This window comes from Phyllobates terribilis, unplaced genomic scaffold (genome assembly GCF_046119375.1).
Source record: "Phyllobates terribilis strain yellow unplaced genomic scaffold, ASM4611937v1 Scaffold_3__8_contigs__length_932513732, whole genome shotgun sequence".
In the NCBI taxonomy this organism is placed as follows: domain Eukaryota; kingdom Metazoa; phylum Chordata; class Amphibia; order Anura; family Dendrobatidae; genus Phyllobates; species Phyllobates terribilis.
In genome coordinates this window covers 842,636,152-842,652,683 of record NW_027362763.1, presented here as the reverse complement: position 1 = coordinate 842,652,683, position 16,532 = coordinate 842,636,152, and the positions used below count along the sequence as shown (strand labels likewise).

At 47.0% G+C, this 16,532-nt stretch overlaps 1 protein-coding gene across 6 annotated transcripts in view; it reads left to right on the top strand.

Annotated features, from left to right (window-relative positions):
• The first annotated feature begins 1,260 nt into the window (after positions 1-1,260).
• The window catches only part of LOC141257666 (cystatin-like), a 67,006-nt gene continuing 51,734 nt past the window's right edge, over positions 1,261-16,532 (top strand). For 3 of the 6 annotated variants that reach the window (XM_073672500.1, XM_073672496.1, XM_073672501.1), the window contains exon 1: positions 1,375-1,529. The gene's annotated coding sequence lies outside the window, so the exon portion shown is untranslated. The other 3 variants (XM_073672498.1, XM_073672497.1, XM_073672499.1) reach the window with 3 other exon arrangements.

Below are 16,532 nucleotides of genomic sequence, written 5' to 3'. Positions count from 1 at the left end.
GTGTGTGGCTTGGGAAATTGAACTCAGCTCAGGAGCGGGAATCACTTCTTCACACAAGGCCCTGTAGGTTTGAATTTCTTTTTCCCATAATAATAAAGACCTTCATTTAAAAACTGCATTTTGTGTTTACTTGTGTTATCTTTGTCTAATATTTTAATTTGTTTCGTGATCTGAAATATTTAAATGTGACAAACATGTAAAATAATAAGAAATCAAGAGGGGAGTAAGCACTTTTTCACACCACAGTATCTGTCTGTCTATCTATCTATCTATCTATCTATCTATCTATCTATCTCTCTATCTATGTTCTATTTACCCTATATCTATCTACATCCTTGCACATCTTTAACACCTAAAGATCTGTAATTTCTATTCTGGTATATGTCACATGGACAGCACATGGATGGCACATAGATGACGCACATGTGCCCACAGATGACGTACAAATACACACAGATGGCACATGACTGATTCACATGTACCACAAGTATTTCACACAGGCACGCAACCCCTGATAACACCGGTACTGGTTTTTCCAGTACCAGTAAAATCAGGACATGTAAAGGGGGCATTACATAGCGTATTCTCATTATTTTTGTTATTCACAGCGCCCTTTTTTTATTACATGATCTTCTCTTGTTGGATATAAAATAAAATGACTGCTGATGGAGCAACATCTGACCAGAAGACCAGTCCATCAGCTGATATGCAAGGTACGGTGCTGTACATAACAAAAGAGGGCACTATGTAGTAAGGGGCGGTAGTATACCTAAGAGAGGAGACACACCGTATATAGACACACACAGTATTTATAATCTGTATCTTAGTAGCCATAAAAGGAGGGGGGCCCAGACACATTTCTTGCACAGGAGACCCCAAGCTGTCAGTGTCCATCGCGGCACAGTACGGTGTGCTGCCGACTTTATTTGATTCTAATACCGCCATCCACATACTTGAACAGCACTTTGCTCGTCTTTCAGATGATTGCCGGATTATTTAAAGTGTTCCTTCAAACGTTTGTTCGTGATTATTGTCTTTTCTAAATGGACCAGAAGTTGCTATAAGGAAAACGTTACAAAAGAATAGAAGACGGTGCCCTTTATATACTATAGGTGCTGAAGAGATTAAAAATACTATAGTCTCTTCTTGTCTTTGTTTGACTTATAAACAAAAAAGTAACATTTTTGGGACAGTTTTTTGTGCGTGATGTCACTGTCTTCACAGCACAGATGGCCTTTTTTGCCCTGCATTACTTTTGTGTGTCTTTGTATCTGTTTTTATTAACAAGCTTGCCCAGCCCGAGTTCGGAGTCAGTGCCCAGCTGCTTCTCTTCTCTTTCACTTCTTCCTGGATTGCTGGGAGATGAGGTATGTGGCAATGTTTTTCTCGTCTGAGGCGTGGCTATAAGCTGCTGATTCTTGACTAACCTGTTCCATTTGCACACTGAGCAGCTGATTCACATACAGCTACCTGAAGTTTGGAAACAAACCCCGGTGACATTAGAAGCGGTGGCTGTTGACGTGCGATCTGTAGGTAACAATTTATATCCATAATTTTCAACTGAAGCAAAAATTTCCATGTAGGCCCAAACTGCGGGTGATATCACACATAGTAATCAAAATGGGACAGCAGCAGATTGAATTTTGTGTGCCCCCCAGTAGAGTAAGAATACACCTGTTAATGGGTCTTCTTGATCACACAACACTATAATGACAATGCATTAGTTTTCTGTGGAGAATAGACCCACATTTGCACATAATAATGGTCTCATTGACTGATCCTATTGTTCTATATTGGATGTTCATGTCAAAGTATTGCTTGTGTTGTGATCTGCTTTATAGAAAAAAAATCAGAACGTATTTGGCCTTTGGCATTTGTTGTGAATAGGAGATCAGTCTGTTTTTTAATTAATCTTTCTGTGTGGTTACATTTTCAAAACTTGGGTCGGATGGACTCGTACAGTGGGGAAAATAAGCATTTGATACACTGCCGATTTTGCATGTTTTTCCCACCTACAAAGAATGGAGAAGTCTGTCATTTTTATCGCAGGTACACTTCACCTGTGAGAGACAGAATCTAAAAAGAAAAAAACAGAAAATCACATTGTATGATTTTTACATAATAAATTCACATTTTATTTCATGAAATAAGTATTTGATACAATAGAAAAACAGAACTTAATATTTGATACAGAAACCTACGTTTGCAATTATAGAGGTTAGATGTTTTCTGTAGTTCTTGACCAAGTTTGCGCAAAGTGCCGCAGGGATTTTTTCCCATTCCTCCATATATTTCAGGTTTTGGGGCTGTCGCTGGGCAACATTGAGTTTCAGCTCCCTCTAAAGATGTTCTAGTGGGTTCAGGTCTGTAGAGACTGGCTTGGTGACTCCAGGACCTTCAAATGCTTCTTACGGAGCCACTCCTTAGTTGCCCTGGCTTTGTGTTTTGGGTCATTGTCATGCTGGAAGCTCCAGTCCATCTTCAATGCGCTTACTGAGGGAAGGAGATTGTTGGCCAAGATCTTGCGATACGTGACCCCTTCCATCCTCTCTTTAATTCATTCATTCTGTCCCCTTTGCAGACAAGCACCCCCAAAGTATGATGTTTCCCCCACCATGCTTCACTGTTGCGACAGTGTTCTTGAGGTTGTGCTCATCCTTCTTCTTCCTCCAAACACGGCGATTGGAGTTGATACCAAAAAGTTCTATTTTGGTCTCATTTGACCACATGACCTTCTCCCATGTCTCCTCTGGATCATCCAGATGGTCATTGGTGATCTTCAAATGGTGTGAGCAGGGAGACCTTGCTTGCTTTGCAGGATTTTAATCCATGACGGTGTAGTTGACGCGCCCCCTGGGCCAGTGTTGTTTGGGGGATACCCGGAGCCGGATCAGATGGGGGTTGTAGTCTCCGAGTGGCGGTGACCCGGTCCGTGCCCAGGGTGTCAAGCTCAGTGTGTGGCAGTCCTACAGATGTTACTGGATGTTCTTTAGTGTCGACTACGCCACCCGTTGATTTGCGGTCACTACGGCCGCCGCTGCAGCAGGGTCCGCTGAGGCTGGTGGTGTGTGTGCAGCTCAGGTAGTATAACCCCCAACGGGAGGGGTATAGCCTCAGGGGGTCAGTTGCAGAGGATGGTGGTTGTGGAGGTGCAGTGAGGATGGTAATGAAACTCAGAGTCGGGCTGTGCAGTTCAGGGTTTTTACTTACTGCTTTTGTGTTGGTCACTCCGGCCTTGAGTGACCACCCGAGCCGTGCTGCGTCCACCAGGTCCTGGACTCGGCCAACCCCCAGGTGATTCTGGAGCGTGTTCCTGAGCTCCCTTTCTGACTTGTCCTTCTCTCTGGCCTTCCCCACCAGGGATCCACCTAAGTCCGGCTCCCTCGGGCCTCTTGTTGGTAAAACCCTTGTCTCTGGGTTCCCTGACCCTATTCTTGGTTTGCCTTCCGGGTGGATTTAGTGGGTGGTCGTGGCAGATCCTGCCCACGACCTCCGGTCTCTGGCTAAGGATTAGTGCCCTCCACCAGCTTGGGATCCGGTACCCTTGTGCCAACTCTTCACCCTCTGGTCTAATTTTGGGTTTTTGGAGTTCCCTCTTCTCCCCCTCTGGGTCCTTCTTTCTCCTCTCTCTCTCTCTCTTGGCCTTGGAGCTGGCTGAGCTGCTCTGCTTCTCTGACTCAACTCTGACAGACTGACCCTGATCTAAGATGGTTCCCACCTTATATACTCCCTCTATGTGTGAGCTCAGGTGACCAGCACCCAATGAGCTCCTAGCTTTACCCAGACTGCTCCCCCTATCTGCCCCTACACTACTGGGATGTTCCACCCCCCTCCCACTCCAGCCAGGGACAGACACTGTCGTACCTGCACATTTCTCTAGTGGGAGTACCATTGGTCTGTCCCCCGGAAATGGGATGTATGTAGTGCATGCAGCCTACTGAGCTCAGTTCCACACTCCATCCTTACCCGGGAGTGGAATACCACACCTCTGGCTTGAGGTGTAATACCCCTGTAGCAGCCGAATCCTCAGGGTGCTACATTCCCCCCTGATAAATCACAGCACGTCCTCGGGCTGTAAGATATAAAAAACATCCAAAACATACAATTTTTTTTCATAAACATAAACATATAAAACATCACATATATTATCAGCAATAAAACTTTTCATATAAATAACATTCTTGTTCCTCCGGCCACGGTGCAACTTGTGACCGGGTAAAGTGCGACAGTCTCTTTAAGCAAAACAACAGTTTCCTATAAAACCGGTAGGGGGCGCCTTAGAAAGCGCAACTATATACAGGGGGAATATGGCCGCTCTCAGTCCTCGGCCAGGTAATGGGAATAGGGACACACTGGTTAACAGTTCACTCTTGTCCCAACGGGGACATATTTAAAGCAGCAACAGTTCACTGTACCCCGATGGGTAACTATTTACAGTCTCTTTACCGTACTTTAACGACGGCGTCCTCCTGCTCCTTCTTTGGATTCAGACCCGTCCGGGTCCTCCTGCTCCTCCTCACACCGCAGCTCCTCCTCCGTCAGGCGATGTACATGGAGGGCGTAGGGTCCTTTGGCACACTTGTGCCGGGTGAAGGTGACCTCGTCCCCTACATACAGGTCACGACCTCTGTGTCCCTCCGGCAGATGGCTTTCTACGTCTCTGCGGGTGACAAAGACGTCGCCGGGGGTATGATAGTCTCTTATGAAGCCCCACCCATGCTGCAGGTTGAATTTAATCACAGTCCCGGTGGTACGGGGACCATGAGCTGCACGGGGATCTCTCCTGGTCCGGCTCTTCTGCTCCACGCTCCTTATCTGTGCTTGCTGTTCCCAGACCCGCCTCTCTCTCCGCTCCTTCTCGAAGACCTCGAGCTGCTGGCGGCAGCACTCTGCACGTTCCGCTGCGGCCGCCCGAGTCTCCTGAGTGAACCCCATGAGGTCTCCTCCGGTGGGGTCCCACTCAAACTGTGCCTCCTCTAGCGGGGGCTGGGTCCTCCTGACGGGCTTCGGAACCGGAATCAGGGGCTCATCTAGGGGTCTTTCTTTCCGGAGTCGGGGATGGTGAAACTCCGGTGGCCACACAAAGGGCTGCCCATCCGGGCACGTATGCTGGGCGAACAGGTCCTCACCCAGGTGCGGTACTTTAGGTGTTATGGGCGCTGTGGTGGTAGCGGCGCCCGGGTTGACCAGGCCTTGCGACCAGGCTTGGGGCACGCTAAAGGAAAAGGGCACCGTAAGAACGGCGGCGCCCGTGGTTACTCGGCCCTGCGACCAGGCTGGTGGCTCCGCGGAGGTAGGGGGCGCTGTTGGAATGGCGGCGCCCGGGTGTACTAGGCCTTGCGACCAGGCCGATGGTATTTCCTGCTTTGCCGCGCTCAGGGTCGAAGCGCGTGACGTCACAGGGGTCGCGGCCGCGGTTTCCGGTTGAGGCCTAGTCTGCGGCGGTGACGATGCAGCGACGGGCACGGCAGGGGGAATTTCGGGCTCTGCGACGGGGAGCTGGGGCAGGCACGCGGTTTCCCGGCTCGGGGTAGAGACGTCCCCTTTACCTGCCTCCATTCGTTCAGCTCCCTTCTCGGCGCCGTCTCCGGCCTTGAGTCCTCTTGCACCATCCTCAGAGGCGGTCTGTCTCCTCGTCTCGGGTGGCGTGCTCCGCTGACGGGTTTCGGTCCGCTGAGCCATCTCTCGGCTCCACTCCGCCAACGTCTCTCGCTGCACCCGGGCCATCCTCCGTGCGAGGCCCTCCAGCGCAGTCTGTGCACACTCCCGGTCTCGGGGGAGCTGTGCCAGGACCTCCACTAGGCCTAGTGGGGTTGTGGCTTGTAGCAGGCTCCTGACCACTGGGTCGGTGCTGCCTGACTCTCCCTCCATCTCCGGGTAGGCTTTCTCTGGACTCCTCTCCAGACTTCTTGTCTCCGGGTGCGCTCTCTCCAGACTTCTTGTCTCCGGGTGCGCTCTCTCCAGACTGCTCCAGGCGACACCCATCTTTGCTCTCTTGTTCTGTCTCCGCCCACATTGAGGGTGGTCCCGGGGCAACTTTGTGATTGTCAGTTCCAGGGGCAGTTCTCTCACGCTGATGGACACTTCCAGCATCACAGTCTCTGTTGGTGGGCGCGGTTTCCGCTTTTGGCGCCATTCTTCGACCTGGCCCACGATGGGAGGTGGCCTCTTGCCACCCTCTGGCACGCCCATAATGGCGTCCGCTCTTCCAAGGCGGGAAATCTTTGGAAATGGCGGGAATCGTCTCCCAGTGGCGGGAAACTCCATGGATGGCGGGAAAAAGCTGTAAATGGCGGACAACCGGCGGGAAACGACCTGTGATGGGGTCCGTTGGCGGGGACCCTCCGGAACCGGTGGGAGACTTCTTTTTAAGGTAACGGTGAACTTCTCTTCAGGCACGCAGTACCCGGTTGTTGCGGGCACGTTATCCTGCCGACTACGCCAAAGTTGACGCGCCCCCTGGGCCAGTGTTGTTTGGGGGATACCCGGAGCCAGATCAGATGGGGGTTGTAGTCTCCGAGTGGCGGTGACCCGGTCCGTGCCCAGGGTGTCAAGCTCAGTGTGTGGCAGTCCTACAGATGTTACTGGATGTTCTTTAGTGTCGACTACGCCACCCGTTGATTTGCGGTCACTACGGCCGCCGCTGCAGCAGGGTCCGCTGAGGCTGGTGGTGTGTGTGCAGCTCAGGTAGTATAACCCCCAACGGGAGGGGTATAGCCTCAGGGGGTCAGTTGCAGAGGATGGTGGTTGTGGAGGTGCAGTGAGGATGGTAATGAAACTCAGAGTCGGGCTGTGCAGTTCAGGGTTTTTACTTACTGCTTTTGTGTTCGTCACTCCGGCCTTGAGTGACCACCCGAGCCGTGCTGCGTCCACCAGGTCCTGGACTCGGCCAACCCCCAGGTGATTCTGGAGCGTGTTCCTGAGCTCCCTTTCTGACTTGTCCTTCTCTCTGGCCTTCCCCACCAGGGATCCACCTAAGTCCGGCTCCCTCGGGCCTCTTGTTGGTAAAACCCTTGTCTCTGGGTTCCCTGACCCTATTCTTGGTTTGCCTTCCGGGTGGATTTAGTGGGTGGTCGTGGCAGATCCTGCCCACGACCTCCGGTCTCTGGCTAAGGATTAGTGCCCTCCACCAGCTTGGGATCCGGTACCCTTGTGCCAACTCTTCACCCTCTGGTCTAATTTTGGGTTCTTGGAGTTCCCTCTTCTCCCCCTCTGGGTCCTTCTTTCTCCTCTCTCTCTCTCTCTTGGCCTTGGAGCTGGCTGAGCTGCTCTGCTTCTCTGACTCAACTCTGACAGACTGACCCTGATCTAAGATGGTTCCCACCTTATATACTCCCTCTATGTGTGAGCTCAGGTGACCAGCACCCAATGAGCTCCTAGCTTTACCCAGACTGCTCCCCCTATCTGCCCCTACACTACTGGGATGTTCCACCCCCCTCCCACTCCAGCCAGGGACAGACACTGTCGTACCTGCACATTTCTCTAGTGGGAGTACCATTGGTCTGTCCCCCGGAAATGGGATGTATGTAGTGCATGCAGCCTACTGAGCTCAGTTCCACACTCCATCCTTACCCGGGAGTGGAATACCACACCTCTGGCTTGAGGTGTAATACCCCTGTAGCAGCCGAATCCTCAGGGTGCTACATAGTGTGTTACTAACGGTAATGTTTGAGACTGTGGTCCCAGCTTTCTTCAGGTCATTGACCAGGTCCTCGCGTGTAGTTCTTGGCTGATTCCTGAGCTGTCTCAGAAACATCCTTACCCCACGAGGCGAGATCTTGCATGGAGCCCCAGACAGAGGAAGATTGACAGTCATCTTGTGTTTCTTCCATTTTCTAACAATTGTGCCAACAGTTGTTGCCTTCTCAACAAACTGCTTGCCTATTGTACTGCAGCCCATCCTAGCCTTGTGCAGGTCTACACTTTTGTCTCTGGTGTCCTTAGACAGCCCTTCGGTCTTGGCCATGGTGAAGAGGTTGGAGTGTGATTGATTGAGTGTGAGCAGGTGTCTTTTATATAGGTATTGAGTTCAAACAGGTGCAATTAATACAGATAATGAGTACAGAGTAGGAGGGCTTCTTAAAGAAAAACTAACCGGTCTGTGAGAGACAGAATTCTTGCTGTTTGGTAGGTGATCAAATATTTATTTAATGCAATTAAATGCAATTTAATTGTTTAAAAATCATGCAATGTGATTTTCTGTTTTTTATTTTTAGATTCTGTCTCTCACAGTTGAAGAGTACCTATGATAAAATTTACAGACCTCTCCATTCTTTGTATCAAATATTTATTTTCCCCACTGTATATACCAGGATGGAGGATATATATTACGCCACTGGCTTTCCCCATTACAATAATGCCAAGCAAGTAGCCGTTTACTGCGATTTAGGCACAGTGGGTCTCAAAAGGAGGGGGCATTTAGATTTTGGAGTGCAGATTTCACTGGATCTTATATGAGGGGGTGTAATCAGGTAGATTTTTCCAGGGTCTTTGTTCTACTAGTAACGTGGGAATGACCTATGTTTCCAGTGACAGATTACGCAGCTGAATGGGGGCTGGTTTTGGGACAAGTTAAGGTTTTTATTGGTAACATTTTTGGGTACATAACATTTTTTGATCTCTTCTAGCATAAGGTTGGTATGACATTCTTGTGTTCTACGCTGAGCACTTTCATCGAGGTTTCTGTGTAAATCCCACACAAATGTGATTCAGATGAAACCCCAGAAAGAACCACTCACTATCATGAGGCAGATGGAGACACTCAGGACCTAGTTTGGCATCTGTTCCGGTGGTATCCATCTTTTTAGACGTTCACAGAACTGTGGTCAGCCACATTTGTGTGTTAAAAAGATGCCTAACATAACTTGACACCACCGAAACAGAGACCACACGGATTCCGAAGTGACTCCATCTACTTCATTATAGTGAGTGATTCTATCAGGGGATTTGGGGATTCACACAGAAACCCCAAGCTCTCAGTGCTTCTGATTTTTGGGAGGTAGAATGAACAAATACACAGCAGCACAAAGATAGTTCTTATTAATTTTGTGTTGTTCACCGTGCACTCTAAGTGATAAGATGACTTTATTCTTTGGGTCGGTGCGATTACAGCGATACCAGATTTAGATTGTTTTTTTTATTTATGCTTTGCTACTATCACAAACTAAAAATGCTTTTTTGTAAAAAAGTTTTTTTGTCGCCATATTCTGAAAGCTGTAACGTTATTTTTTGGCAAACAAAGCAGTATTAGGGCTTAATTTTTGCGCAATGAGTTGGAGATTTTTTGGTACCATTTTGGGGCAAATAACATTTTTTTCAAACTCAAAATGAACAAAAATCAGCTATCCACTTATGTAAGCAGAGCCTTACTGCGAATTTTGAGTGGTACAATAAACAAATCAACAGCAGGTCAAGAATTTTTTTTTTGCGCTGTTTACCATGCGGCAAAAATGATTAGGCCAATTTATTCTTCAGGTCAGTACGATTACAGCAATACCGGATTTATATATTTTTTTATGATTTGCTACTTTTACAGACTAAAACGATATTTTACAAAAAATTTACTTTTTTTTGCATCGCCATATTCTGAAAGCTGTAACTTTTTTATTTTTTTGCCGAATGAGCCATATTGGGGCTTTTTTTTACATTTACACTTTTTTACATTACACTTTTTGAACTTTTTAATTGTCAATATCAAAGTAATTTTTGGCTGAGTAGCATAATCTCATGCAATGAGTGCTTTTGTGACAAGTGGGGGATGACTGAGGCAGGTAGTAAGCTCCTACAAGAGAAGCAACAACGAGAAGGAAGTGAGTAGTATCCGGAGTCGGTCCAGAGCAAAAGAGAGGAAAGGAAGAAGTATCGTGCCTGGGGAAGGAAGCCTATTGGACGGTACGGAGTCTGTCAGTCAGGTAACGCAACAGAGAAGGAAGGATAAACAAGACAAAAAGGAAATGTCCCTCATTGTAGTCCAGAGGTGTCAATAAAGCGAAAACCTAAGTAGCGGCTATATTCCCAGAGAAAACTCGACTAAGGGGAAAAGGACATGGAACTGTGAGTGAAAGTATAGGACTCTTGCTTGCTGGACTGTAGTGCCGTTATTGAGGATGAGGAAGCTCCTGTAATATTGTGCTGGTCTGTGAGGCAGAAGAGCTAAGCGAAGTAGAAAGCGAGAGTGACTACTCCAGGAAAGAGAAGCGAAAGTGCGTGATAATGTTCCATGTCCAAACAGAAATGTCCATGAAGATGAATGCCTGCTTTCTGCTGTACATAGCTCATAAAAATACTATGGTCTCCCTGACTGAACTCTATAACATCTGGTCCTGGCCGGCCGAATACAGCGTCATCATTCAGTCTGCAAGGTCATATCACTATCACATTTAAAATCTACACACCCAGCCATGACCCCTATTTTAATGTAGCGTGCTGGGGCGTGAAGCTTGAGTACTTCGGCAATAGATACCGCCCCTCCACCACCACCACCACGTTACACAGGGAGTGTATAATTATCAAGGTTTGGAAACTATTTGCGGAGAAATGTGATTAAGCAATTACGAAAAGTCTTTAAGCAATCACTGGATGGCATTCTCTTGTGTTATGTGGATTACTGCTTAATCAACCTTCTATAAAAATTATATGTCATATTAACATTTACACTCACAAAAGGTTTCCAAGAAGCAAAGAGTGATATTGCTCCATGTCAGAAAAGTAGTCAATACAGCTGCGGGTCAGTAGATGGCTACAATAAAGTCTGGGTGCCTTAGAAGCCTGTGCTTCATCCTGATGGTGCTGTCCTGAACTAAACTAGACTGAGTGGAGTAAACCGTGTATGGCGTATAATAAGGGTCATCAATTTTTAGGGTGATCAATGAGTGGAACAGGCTGCCACGAGAGGTGGTAAGTTCTCCTTCAATGGACGTCTTCAAACAGAGGCTGGACAGACATCTGTCTGAGATGGTTTAGTGAATCCTGCTTTGAGCAGGGGGTTGGACCAGATGACCCAGGAGGTCCCTTCCAACTCTACCATTCTATGATTCTATGAATTGTATGTACAGATTAGCAAAACAATTAGATGTGAATTCAATTTGTGTCAAATTTTGGGGATTTCGAATGAACCTGACAAATTCAAATAATTTACGACTCATTATGCACAAAGCCTAAAATGCCAGTTCCAATTTTATACAATGTAGAAGTGTGAATCAACCAGAGAAGATTTGCATGGCATTGGGTGCAGCCAGACGGGTTTCGTCATGATTCTTTGCATTTATAATCTTTGCATATTACATTCTCTGATGTGCACGTCCATATGCACCTGGATGCGCACATCTTTCTCTTTATATTCAATATTCCCCTTTCCCCCGCCCCCTTCAATATATGGATCTTCAATTATGACTATTTGGGTTAAATTCCCATATCTTATTGGGCTATATATTAGTTATCTCTGATCGTTCTTTCTTCCCCTTCCTTTTCCTCCTTTACTCATTATGCATACTTTCACATCTGTTGATTTGCATTTAACCTTTACCATCCTGCAGGAGAATCCACGCTCGCATTGACATATGCATTCAGTCCCTTGTTCACCGACGCTCCATATTATGTGTGGGCGTTTTTGCCCACACTTCTTTTTCCATTGGTCTGTGCAGGCGCTGACAGCTCTTTGCCTTATGGGTAGGTGTCATGTGATACCTCTCATGTGACTTGTTCTTTCACTTACTTCCTCTCCCTGCTCAGGAGATAGTGCACCCCACACACCAGATTGTGGAACCAGGTAATCACATTGTGTATATATATGTGCATTGACCCTCAAGCATCAGGACCTGCCCTGATGAAGCCATATTGATGGCGATACGCGTGGGCTTTGCTCACTCCTATGGTCCCTCTCCCATTTTCCCCACTACATCAACATGCATTCCTCTTCATCCCACCACATGGGGGTCTATATGAGTAACACTGCCTTTGACAGGTTGGAGTGGCTACACTAGTCTGCATTTCAGGTTCTTTGCTCGCACACTGGATTTGTATAGTTATATATGTGTTATATGAGAGCCATTATATAGGTGCTATACTGAGGTTAAATATTTTCTCCAGGGATGCCTGGTTTTGAGTTCTATATCTTTATTATACTATATACCTATATGTTTCTGCCTATATGATCCTCTATACCTGCCATTTTATCCAACCAAACTGCAGTATTTGATGTATGGTGGTTATTTGTAACATGTTCTTATGGGAGAGTGTACCTAGCAATTGATCTATGTCATTATCTGTACCTTCAGGTTATTGATTACTTGTGGACATGGTCTTTCTGTATGGTTTCTGTTTTTAATTGGTTTTAGCATGTTTGTGTCAGTGCACATTAATAAATTTTGGAATTTTTTGATTTAACACTATTGACTCATAGGTATGCATTTCCATATTACATTGTCTCTTTCTTCCTCTTTTTTTTTTTCTTTGCATTTATCACATCACATAATATAGCAGAAGGGGCTATCATAGTTGGAATAAAAGACAAGACTGGGAAATGCAGCATTCAATTTGAGGTGAATCTGGATAGTGAGAGGATGTCACTACTTAGCAATATGTAAGAGGAGGCAGTGGTACTCTTGAAGAGCCCCTGCGTGATGTGGCATTAGTGAGGAAAGGCTGCTATCTACTGGCTAGATGAAACCATATAGAACCAACCGGCAACGGAAGAGATGCAGGGGGAATGAGTTCATGTGTGGGACCCAGTCAGGTGCCTGAGTTCCCAGATATAAAAGTCCTGGGCCCCAAACTGCGGGAGGATTTGGTGCTAAGAAGAAGAGTGGTGCTGATGAGGGCCGGAGATGACGCTGAAGCCAGCATGACAGGCCTCAACGGAGAGCGTATGCCAGCAGGGTGCTGGTTGCCGACCGACAGAGCCCGGATGATACCCAGTGACATCCAAAGATCCGACTACACTGGTCAAGACCGAGGACCCGCCCTTTGCCAGTTAAGACCCAGAGCCTAGAGTGTGCCGGTCAATGTCAGAATCTTCGCCCTACACTGTTCAAGATCTAGAGCCCAGGCGATGCCCGTCGAGAGCCATGGCCCAGCCCTCTTTTCCTCAGGCCTAGGAGATACCTGTCGTTGGTCAAGCACCAAAGATCTGTGAGGAGACTTCGACCAGAGAAGGAGGACGCCTGCGGTTATAGAGGGACGACACGAGTGAGCTGGGCCGTCACTTCCAGCAATAACATATGGTACAGGGGTCGGCCTGGTTAAGACAACAGGTGGGGTGGGGGATGGTTGGAGCACAGGAAGCTCAACGTTCCTTGATAGACTTTGTTAGAAGAACTTGCAGCCTAGCGGGAAAACCCAGTGACCTCCGCTAGGGCTATTGCTACAGGAGGGGCTAACATAGTAGCTCCCCAGGAATAGGTGTGCCACCCTTGTAATAAGGACACAAGTATAATTCCTGACAGACTTCTCTGTTGTTCAAATTGTATTCTAAGTTATATTGTATGTTTACTCTCATATGATTTACTGTTGTTTACACTATTTCATATTGTTAACTGTTCCTGGACCACTGTATCTTCCCACCATATCGGAAGAAATAAATATTTCAATATTTGTTCCCGCCTCGCGCCATCTGTGCTTTGTATTCGGTCACCTGCTTACAAATAGGGAGCTAAAGCCATAAAACAGTCGACAAGTTCTGCAAATAGTGTGTGTTGTGCAACAGCAGTAGTAAAAATGATTAGTGTAATCTGTGAAGAAAGATAATAAAGAGACTCAATTGATAGAGAGGAAGAGGGAGCCATACATGTGAGCTGGTGACAACAGCAGGGATTGATTATATTATAGTGCAGCTGCTGCATTTCTATAACATAAATTTTTTTCATGCAGAAGACAAAGTGCCAGACAAAGTGTGCGTGTCACAAACAACTGTACATAAATACAGTTCTGATTTTAGACATGAAACTAGCATATCTTGTTTATTCATTTTGAGAATGAGGGAATAACTGTATGAAAGATGCAAAACATAATCATAAAAATACAGACATTAATTGTGACTGTCTAAACCACAAAGCGTGCCTATCTCAAACTTTTTTTTTTGCACAACCATTAAATTTGTCAAATTAGACATCCATATACCAAAGCATACCTGCTGCTGTTTTGTTGGATGTATACCTAGCATTTCTTGAGAGGGAGAATTTTGGTTGAAGACGACTAGAAACAAAAATTCTACAGGCACAAATGAGTGCTGGAAGAAGTTAAAGGGGTTGTCCCCCTTCAGAAAATGTTTGGCACCGGTTGCAGTTTATTATAAAACAATTCTCTGATGCTGCTCCCAGTATTTGGTATTGGCTGCGGCAATGACATCAAGTGTGAGCTCAGCGGCTCTGAAAGTGGTGTTCTGTATACAAAGGCAGAGCCACTGAGCTCACTGATTGGGTATTGAAGTGTCTTCGACTTCGCAGCCAACACCGGCAGCAGCACCAAAGACTCAACGCTGGACCCGGGAACATGATTACAGTGCTGTTTGTTATTTTGTAACTGCAGTCTAGGATAAAGAGTTTCTGAAAGGGGACAAAACTTTAACAGCTCCAATCTCAACTTGAGTCAGTAGATGTAACCTGTATTCACTCGTACTATATATGAAGAGTGCCTGTATAGATCTGGTATGTATCACTGTATGGTCGTAATATTGGTCTTTTGTAAAGTGTGATTTTTTTTTTTGAGTATGATGATTCAGTTAATGTGTAGTGGTATATAGTGTAATGTTGGTCTTGCTATAGTGGGTTTTGTTCAGTAACTATATGATGGTAAAAGGTAAGGTGATCTTTGCTCCTTCTATTGTGGCTCCTTGTTTAGTGTCAGGGCCACACATGAGTTCTCAACTACTTGTATAATAGTGACATTCAACATTAAAGTAATTATATTTCGCATTTAATGATGGCTGGGAATGCCATATGGTAGTATAACTGGTTTTGTAATATATAATTGTAGCACCCTGAGGATTCGGCTGCTACAGGGGTATTGCACCTCAACCCAGAGGTGTGATATTCCACTCCCGGATAAGGATGGAGAGTGGAACTGAGCTCGGTAGGCTGCATGCACTACACACATCCCATTTCCGGGGAACAGACCAACGGTACTCCCACTTAGAAATGTGCAGGTACGACCGAGTCTGTTCCTGGCTGGAGTGGGAGGGGGGTGGTACATCCCAAGTAGTGTAGGGGCAGATAGGGGGAGCAGCCTGGGTAAAGATAGGAGCTCATTGGGTGCTGGTCACCTGAGCTCACACATAGAGGGAGTATTTAAGGTGGGCACCATCAAAGATCAGGGTCAGTCTGCTGTAGAGGAGGAGTGAGTCAGCCTTTTGCAAAGAGTCTGTTGGAGAGCAGAAGAGCAGAGCAGAGAAGCCTGAGCCAGAGTGAGAGAGGAGAAGAAAGAGAGACCCAGAGGGGGTAAAAAGAAAGGACTCTAAGAACCCAAATTCAATCACCGGGTGAAGAGTCGGCAATTGGGTACCGGATCCCAAGCTGGTGGGGGCAAAAGCACACCCTAGCCAGAGACCGGAGGCCGTGGGCAGCGTCTGCCACGGCCACCCACCACATCCACCCCGAAGGCATACCACGTGGAGGGTCAGGGAACCCAAGGCCAAGGGTCTCCCAACAGAAGGCCCGAGGGAGCTGGACCTAGGTGGATCACTAGTGGGGACGGCCAGAGGAAAGGACAGAAGGAGAGCTCAGGGCCACGCTCCGGACTTGTTTGGGGGTTTGCTGGATCCAGGACCTGGTGGACGCAGCACGGCTCGGGTGGTCACTTGAAGCTGGAGTGACCGGAACATCAGCAGTGAGTAAATACCCTAAACTGCACAACCCGACTCTGTCTTCATTACCATCTATGCTGCACCACCACAACCCCCATCCTCTGCACCTGACCCCCTGAGGCTATACCCCACCCGTTGGGGGTTATACCACCAACAGCTGCACCAATACCATCAGCCTCAGCGGACCCTGCTGCAGCGGCGGCCATAGTGACCGCAACACAACGGGTGGCGTAGTCGACATTAAGAACTTAATAACATCTGTAGGACTGCCACATACAACTGAGTTTGACACCCTGGGCACGGACCGGGTCACAGCCACTCGGAAGACTACAACCCCCATCTGATCCGGCTCCGGGTATTCCCCTAAAGAATATGGCCCAGGGGGCGCGTCATAATTATTCACTGGTTATATCTTAAAAAAAATAATAATACACCATTCTTTCAAGGAGGAGCTAATAAGTAAAACCAGGGTATTAACAAGTTGAAAAATGAGTTTGTAGTTTCCATCTTTGAGAGTAGGCTGGACGATTGCTACAAGTAAGTGTGAACCAACAATAAATTGAATTCTGCTTTTCAGTAATTTTGGTTAGACTGATCCAGCAATGCTTGAAGAGCTCCTCAGTATCGGACTGGGGTGCCAAGGGCCCACCAGTAACCAACTCCAGGGCCCCACTTTTCAACTACTTGCAAATGTGACATTATCCACAATCACAAATTTGTATAACAATGATCTGGG